This window comes from Camelina sativa, chromosome 13, assembly GCF_000633955.1.
Source record: "Camelina sativa cultivar DH55 chromosome 13, Cs, whole genome shotgun sequence".
NCBI lineage: Eukaryota > Viridiplantae > Streptophyta > Magnoliopsida > Brassicales > Brassicaceae > Camelina > Camelina sativa.
The window spans coordinates 11652203-11660441 of record NC_025697.1 but is presented as its reverse complement, the minus strand read 5'-3'; positions in this window follow the sequence as shown (position 1 = coordinate 11660441).

The following is an 8239-nucleotide window of genomic DNA, read 5'->3' as shown; positions in this document are numbered from 1 at the left end:
GTAGTCAACATCTCTTTGAGGCTTGCAAAGTCTTCCTCACACTCCTGTGACCAAACAAAAGGAACATCCTTCTTTGTCAACTTAGTCAACGGATGTGCTCTGCTGGTAAACCCCTGCACAAACCTCATGCAGTAACCTGCCAGACCAAGGAAACTCCTGATCTCTGTGGCACTCTGCGGTCTAGGCCAATCCCTGATAGCCTGAATATTCTCCGGATCCACAGAAAACCCCATCCACAGACACAATATGACCCAGAAAACCCATCTCACGCTGCCAAAAGCTGCACTTGCTAAACTTAGCAAATAACTTCTATTCCCGCAGCTTCTCCAGAACTGCTCTCAAATGCACTGCATGCTCTTCATGACTCTTAGAAGAAACCAGTATGTTGTCCATGAAAATGATGACAGACACGTCCAGAAACTCCTGTAACACGCTGTTCATCAATCTCATAAATGCTGCTGGTGCGTTAGTCAACCTAAACGGGATCACCACAAACTCTTAATGCCCATACCTCGTCCTAAAAGCAATCTTCCTCACATCTTCCTCATCTATCGGTATTGAATGATAACCCGACACCCGATCAAACTTGGAGAACCAAGTAGCACTCCTCAACTGATCCAACGACTCATCGATCCTGGGAAGAGGGTACTTGTTCTTCACAGTGACCCGGTTCAAACCTCGGTAATCAATACACAGCCGGAAACTCCCATCCTTCTTCTTCACAAATAACACTGGCACTCCCCACGGTGATACACTAGGACGGATGAATCCCTTGCTCAACAAATCCTCTAGCTGCTTCTTCAGCTCTGCCATCTCTGTTGGAGCCATTCTGTAAGGAGCCTTGGATAACGGCGTCGTTCCCGGTTCCAGTTCAATAGTGAAAGGATCAGACCGAGATGGTGGTAATCCATGCAATGACTGAAACACCTCCTCAAATTCCTCAACATCCTGAATACCGCTAACCGTAGACTTCTCCAGTGACTCTGGCATTGATCTAGTAAACAAATAAGCCTCACGGCCCTTCTCGATCATCTTCCCAGCCTGAATGGCCGAGATCACGAGACTCCCTGAAGTCGGTCTAATATCCTAAAAAACCAACTTCCCTCCTGGACGCTCAAACTCCACTCTACCCCGATGGCAATCCAAATGCACCATATGCCGATGCAACCAATCCATCCCGAGAATAACATCATAGAACTCCACTGGACTGATAAGCAAGTCCGCTGGCCACGACTCTCCTGCGATCTGAAGATCAACTTCTCTAGCTCGTCCAATAACTCTCAGGAACTTGCCTCCCGCAACTCTGACAACTCCTGTACACTCCCCGAGATCCCCTCTAATTCCCGCGCTCTCTGCACACTCCAGAGTAATGAAGCTATGAGAAGCTCCATAATCAAACATAACGTGGGACTTAAACCCACCCACAAACAAGGTCCCTACACAAACCTCATGTGTTGAGAACCTAACACTTTATCACAGGAAAACATAAAATCTGAACCTACTGAAAATTCACAAAGTTTAAGTACCAGAAATTATACATGTGATCGCCCCGGCACTGGTTCCACCAGTCTCTGTAGTCGTTTAAACCCGTGGCGCCTCCTCAATCCATGCCACCTGCTGCCCTCCCGGCTGCACCTGCTGCAACGCTGCCACTGCCACCGGCTACAACTTGGGATACAAGGGTCTAATGTGCCCTGGCTCCCTGCAATGATAACATACACAAACCGCTGCCGTCAGAGCACTCCTCTTGGGACAGCTAGCAATCTTGTGATCGTTGCTCCCACACTTGAAGCAACTCGCACCACTCGGCGTCTGCATAGCCTCCCACCTCCTCTTGGTTCCCTGCGCAGGCTTGCCGCCCCTGCTAGAACCTCCATGATGTTGAGCCTTACTGGGCTGAACTGCTGGACTAATTGCCACTAACTGTGCCCGGATATCCTCCTCAATCTCTGCCGCAGTCTCAACCAGCTCTGCACGTGTAGCATAGCTCTGCCCTCTACTGTGAACCCTCAAGTCGTCACGTAGGGCCCTCATAAATCTCCTGATCTGAGCCTCCTCAGACTCCATAGCCCGACCCCCATAACATAGAAGTTGACTGAACTCTAAGTCCAGCTCCCGCACTGACCGCGTCCCCTAAGATAACTGAAGGAACTGCACCTACAACCGGTTCAATGCCTCTCTCGGAAAGTACTTGCAGTTGAACTCCCCTACTAAGTCAACCCAAGTCATCTCCTCTGCACTCTCCTAGCAGCCACTGATCTGCACCACACCTCAGCATCACCAATCAAATGGTGGACCCCAATGTCCACCCAAAACTCCTCAGGACATCTTAGAGTATGGAAGTTACGTTCCACACTCGTCCTCCACGCATCTGCTGAAGTAGGGTCTGTACCACCCAAAAACTTTGCAGTCTCGATGCCCTTCATTTCCTTGAGCATGGAAAAATAACGTCCATGTGCTCCTGCATCCGCAGCCACTGGCTGCCGCTCCTCCGCCACCACTGGTGGCACAACCTGAGCCTGAGCCGGTACCACTGCTGGCAACCGCTCCAACAACTGTACTAGCAAAGCCGTAAAGTCAGAACCAGGGACTCCACCAGCTGGGATTCCCACACCCGAAACCCAAGCATTACCGGCCACTGGAGCATCAACACCACCCCCTCCAGCCACACTCATGGAATTCTCCTTGACACCCTGCGACTCGCCAACACCCTCAACTGTCACACTCTGGTCCGCAGTCTCACTCACTGTTGGGCCTCTGAACCTACCACGACCACGTCCGCGTCCACGACCACGTCCGTGTCCACGGCAACGACCTGCAACAGCACCAACTCTAGCCATCTGCACTACCATAAACAGAAGACTAAGCAAACAATTTATACTACAACACAGAAACATAAACTCACCGTGGAATCACACAGTAGGCTCGAAAAGGATGTTCTAGGACTCCATGCCACACACAATTGACTAACTTACATAATCAATCAAAGCATGAAAATCCCAAACATCTACAGCACAAAGCCTAGTGAACCCAAACCTAGAACCGTTAGGGCTCTGATACCAAAATGAAACGACCCGACCCGTTTTTTTTTTTAAGTAATAAATAATAATAATAAAAAATAATAATTAAACTACAACTAGTGGTCCCATACCCACTAGCCACCTAACCACAATCACAACCAACAGTGGAAATAACCAATACCAATATCCAATAAATAACCAATAATAAACCAGTATTATAACATAAACAATATCCAAATACCAAACATCAGGAATCATAAAACTGGAAACCTAGCAATGTTTCTAATGACCCAACTCTAGCAACCTAGCAATGCCAGACAACAACCAGTCGAGTCCCTCGAACATCCTCCTCTTCATTGCCTTAATTCCACTATCACACTTTACCTTTTCCTGCACCACAAACACAAATTGCAATGCATGAGTATTTTATAAACATTCAGTAAGGCAATCCTCCCATCTACTGGGCTATACACACAAGCAATAGAGACATCTCTAACCATCAACCAACAATCAACAATCAATAATAACAAACCAGGACTCTGCATCGACCGACACCAAGCATGCATCGACCGACACCAGTGGGGGGTTTCGTCGACCGACGCATGATATGCATCGACCGATAATCCCATTGCATCAACCGATAATCCCATTGCATCGACCGACGCATGCTCGACATAACACGAAAACCCTAAAGTTTCTCGCGCCGTCCTTGCACTTGCATCGACCGACGCACAAAGTGCAACGACCGATGCACATGCCGAGCATTGTTTTCCCCCGAAGTTTCTCGCCGGATCTTCGTTCCTACAACCACAAAACTCGATCCCAAGCCACAAGAAAGCTTCCTAACGTCCCAATTAACATTATAACAAGCCTAACAACACATAACAAGCAGATCAGAGAAATCTCTAGCTTAGATAAGCCATGGTCATGCACTTACCTTTGCCAAGAAGATTCTGAACCTTAAACAAGCAAAACAACGCTCCCAGGAAGCTCCTACAGCGATCCCAGCTACTGTTCTCTACAGGAACAGCCTTAAATCACCTAAAATCCTCAAGAACACTCAAGAACTTTTTCTCTCTTTTCTTTTCTCTCAAAAACGGCCAAACTCGCCGAATGAGACAAAACTCGAGTCTAAGGGTTTTCCCTACACCCAAAATGCAACATTTAACTTAAAACCCGACCGAGAGAACCAAACCTGCATCGACGGATGCACCTATTGCATCGACCGATGCATCCCTAAACCGAGAATTTGGTTCTAGATGTTACACTTATCTTAAAACATTTAATTATACATCATTAAGCCATCTATAAGGTTTTGGTAACAGAAACACAATGAATCCACAAATCATCTCTTTTTTCAAATATTGGACTTCACGTGCAATCAAACCAGGTCTATCGGCAATATATTTGATAAGTGTATCATGACATTCTTTTCCTTCTGTCACAAGCTTCTTGCAGCAAGCATCCGAGACCACTCCATTCATGAAAACTTGAGCTATTGCATCCAATGCACACTTTGGGCTAATCTTTACAACACATTGATTCCACAGTGTTTTTGGTTCGCTTACTTCTACAGCAAATGATGGGATGTGTTCACTCATCGTAACAAGGATCACCACAAGAAACACCAAAGACATGTTAAGTTTCCCCATTTTTATATGTTTTTAAACTTTTAAATTGATTTTTCTTTTTTGGTGAAGGAAAAAAAGAACTTTTAGTTTATGTTTTATTCTCCGATTGAATATACTTACTCTATTTATAGATATGAATGATAGTTTTAAAACATGAAATTTATTTAGATACAATTATTTCTTTTATTACATTTATTAAGCTTTAATTTATCTATTTGGTTATAAACTTATATATCAAATACTCAAAAGCGATGATTTGTAAATATTTACTTTACCTTTAAAAAATATTAAAAAGTATACTATTAAAATAATTTTCTACTGTAAATTATATTTTAATTTATATAACCGATTATATGATCTTTAATGCTATCCAAGTTCTTGAACATACTGTTTTACAATTTAGTAGGGATAGGAGAGTTTTAGTTCTCTGAAAGAGAAAGTTTGCCCTACCATTATTGGCTTTGAATTTGTGTTTCTCTTATGGATTTTCTGGTTCATTTCATTAGTCTTAAAAGTTTTTAATTTTGTTATGTTTATGTAGACTAACAAAATGTATATTCTACAAAATATAAAGTGTGAAAAAAAAAATTGTGCAATCACAGTTATGTCTAACCTTAAGGGTATAGGACTTTTATCTCACAACTTCATCTATATTAAGATTTGTATAATAATTTTATTGAGATCTTTGAATATTTAGCTATGTATTTTTTTAATGTAATTTCTCTTCACATATAGTTATTTCTACGTTTCTAAGCAAGACTGTCTATTTATATTTATCCATGACTAGTAATTATAGTGTTTTTTTTTATTGTAGTTATTTTTTCACATGTCTAGTTACATATAAATTTTTTTCTCCTCGTTTCTAATCCAGAAGAATAAAGTTCTTAAGATTTTGACGGAGTTATATACTTTTCCATGTTACCATATATATATGAAGATGATATAATTTGAAGTATTACCCATATATAAAGTTTACATAGCCTAAAAGCATTATAGAAAGGAGAAAGAAATAATTTTATTTAAATAAATGTCTTCTCTTCAAACATTTAATCATACAACATTAAGCCATCTATAAGGTTTTGGTAACAGAAACACAGTGAACCCACAAATCATCTCTTTTTTCTAATATTGGGCTTCACGTGCAATCAAACTAGGTCTATCGGCAATATATTTGATAAGTGTATCATGACATTCTTTTCCTTCTGTCACAAGCTCCTTGCAGCAAGCATCCGAGACGACTCCATGTGCATTGGGCTAATCTTTACAACACATTGATTCCACAATGTTTTTGGTTCGCTTACTTCTACAGCAAATGATGGGATGTGTTCACTCATCGTAACAAGGATCACCACAAGAAACACCAAAGACATGTTAAGGGTTCCCATTTATATATGTTTTTAAACTTTTAAATAGATTTTTCTTTTTTGGTGAAGGAAAAAAAGAACTTTTAATTTAGGTTTTATTCTCCGACTGAATATCCTTACTCTATTTATAGATATGAATGATAGTCTTAAAACATGACATTTACTTAGAGACAGTTATTTCTTTTATTACATTTATTAAGCTTTAATTTAGCTATTTGGTTATAGACTTATATATCAAACAATCAAAAGCGTTGATTTGTAAATATTTCCTTTACCTTTAAAAAATATTAAAAAGTATACTTTTAAAATAATTTTCTACTGTAAATTATATTTTAATTTATATAACCGATTATATGATCTTAAATGCTATCCAAGTTCTTGAACATACTGTTTTGCAACTTAGTAGGCATATGAGAGTTTTAGTTTTCCGAAAGATAAACTTTACCCAACCATTTTTAGCTTTGAATTTGTGTTTCTCTTATAGATTTTCTGGTTCTTTTTGCTAGCTTTAAGAGTTTTTAATTTAGTTGTGTTATGTCGACTAACAAAATGTATATTATAAACAATATACAGTGTGAAAAAAAAAATTGTGCAATCACAGTTATGTCTAACCTGAAGGGTATAGGACTTTTATCTCACAACTTCATCTATATTAAGATTTGTATAATAATTTTAGTGAGATCTTTGATTATTTAGCTATGTATATTTTCAATGTAATTTCTCTTCACATATAGTTATTTCTCTGTTTCTAAGCAAGGCTGTCTATTTATATTTATTCATGATTAGTAATTATAGTGTTTTTTTTATTGTAGTTATTTTTTTTTTCACATGTCTAGTTACATATAAATTTTTTTTCTCCTCGTTTCTAACCCTGAAGAATAAAGTTCTTACGATTTTGAGGGAGTTATATACTTTTCCATGTAATCATATATATATATGAAACTGATACAATTTGAAGTTTTACCCATATATAGAGTTTACATAGCCTAAAAGTATTATAGAAAGGAGAAAGAAATAATTTTATTTAAATAAAATGTCTTATCGTAAACATTTAATCATACAACATTAAGCCATCTATAAGGTTTTGGTAACAGAAACACAATGAATCCACAAATCATCTCTTTTTTTCAAATATTGGGCTTCACGTGCAATCAAACTAGGTCTATCGGCAATATATTTGATAAGTGTATCATGACATTCTTTTCCTTCTGTCACAAGCTCCTTGCAGCAAGCATCCGAGACGACTCCATTCATGAAAACTTGAGCTATTGGATCCAATGCACACTTTGGGCTAATCTTTACAACACATTGATTCCACTGTGTTTTTGGTTCGCTTACTTCTACAGCAAATGATGGGATGTGTTCACTCATCGTAACAAGGATCACCACAAGAAACACCAAAGGCATGTTAAGGGTTCCCATTTATATATGTTTTTAAACTTTTAAATTGATTTTTCTTTTTTGGTGAAGGAAAAAAACAACTTTTAGTTTATGGTTTATTCTCTGATTGAATATCCTTACTCTATTTATAGATATGAACGATAGTCTTAAAACATGACATTTACTTAGATACAGTTATTTCTTTTATTACATTTATTAAGCTTTAATTTAGCTATTTGGTCATAGACTTATATATCAAACAATCAAAAGCGTTGATTTGTAAATATTTCCTTTACCTTTAAAAAATATTAAAAAGTAAACTTTTAAAATTATTTTCTACTGTAAATTATATTTTAATTTATATAACTGATTATATGATCTTTAATGCTATCCAAGTTCTTGAACATACTGTTTTACAATTTAGTAGGGATAGGAGAGTTTTAGTTCTCTGAAAGAGAAAGTTCGCCCTACCATTATTGGCTTTTAATTTGTGTTTCTCTTATGGATTTTCTGGTTCATTTCATTAGTCTTAAAAGTTTTTAATTTTGTTGTGTTTATTTAGACTAACAAAATGTATATTCTACACAATATAAAGTGTGAAAAAAAAAATTGTGCAATCACAGTTATGTCTAACCTTAAGGGTATAGGACTTTTATCTCACAACTTCATCGATATAAAGATTTGTATAATAATTTTATTGAGATCTTTGAATATTTAGCTATGTATTTTTTTAATGTAATTTCTCTTCACATATAGTTATTTCTCCCTTTGTTTCTAAACAAGACTGTCTATTTATATTTTTTGACATGTCTTGTTACATATGAATTTTTTTTCTCGTCATTTC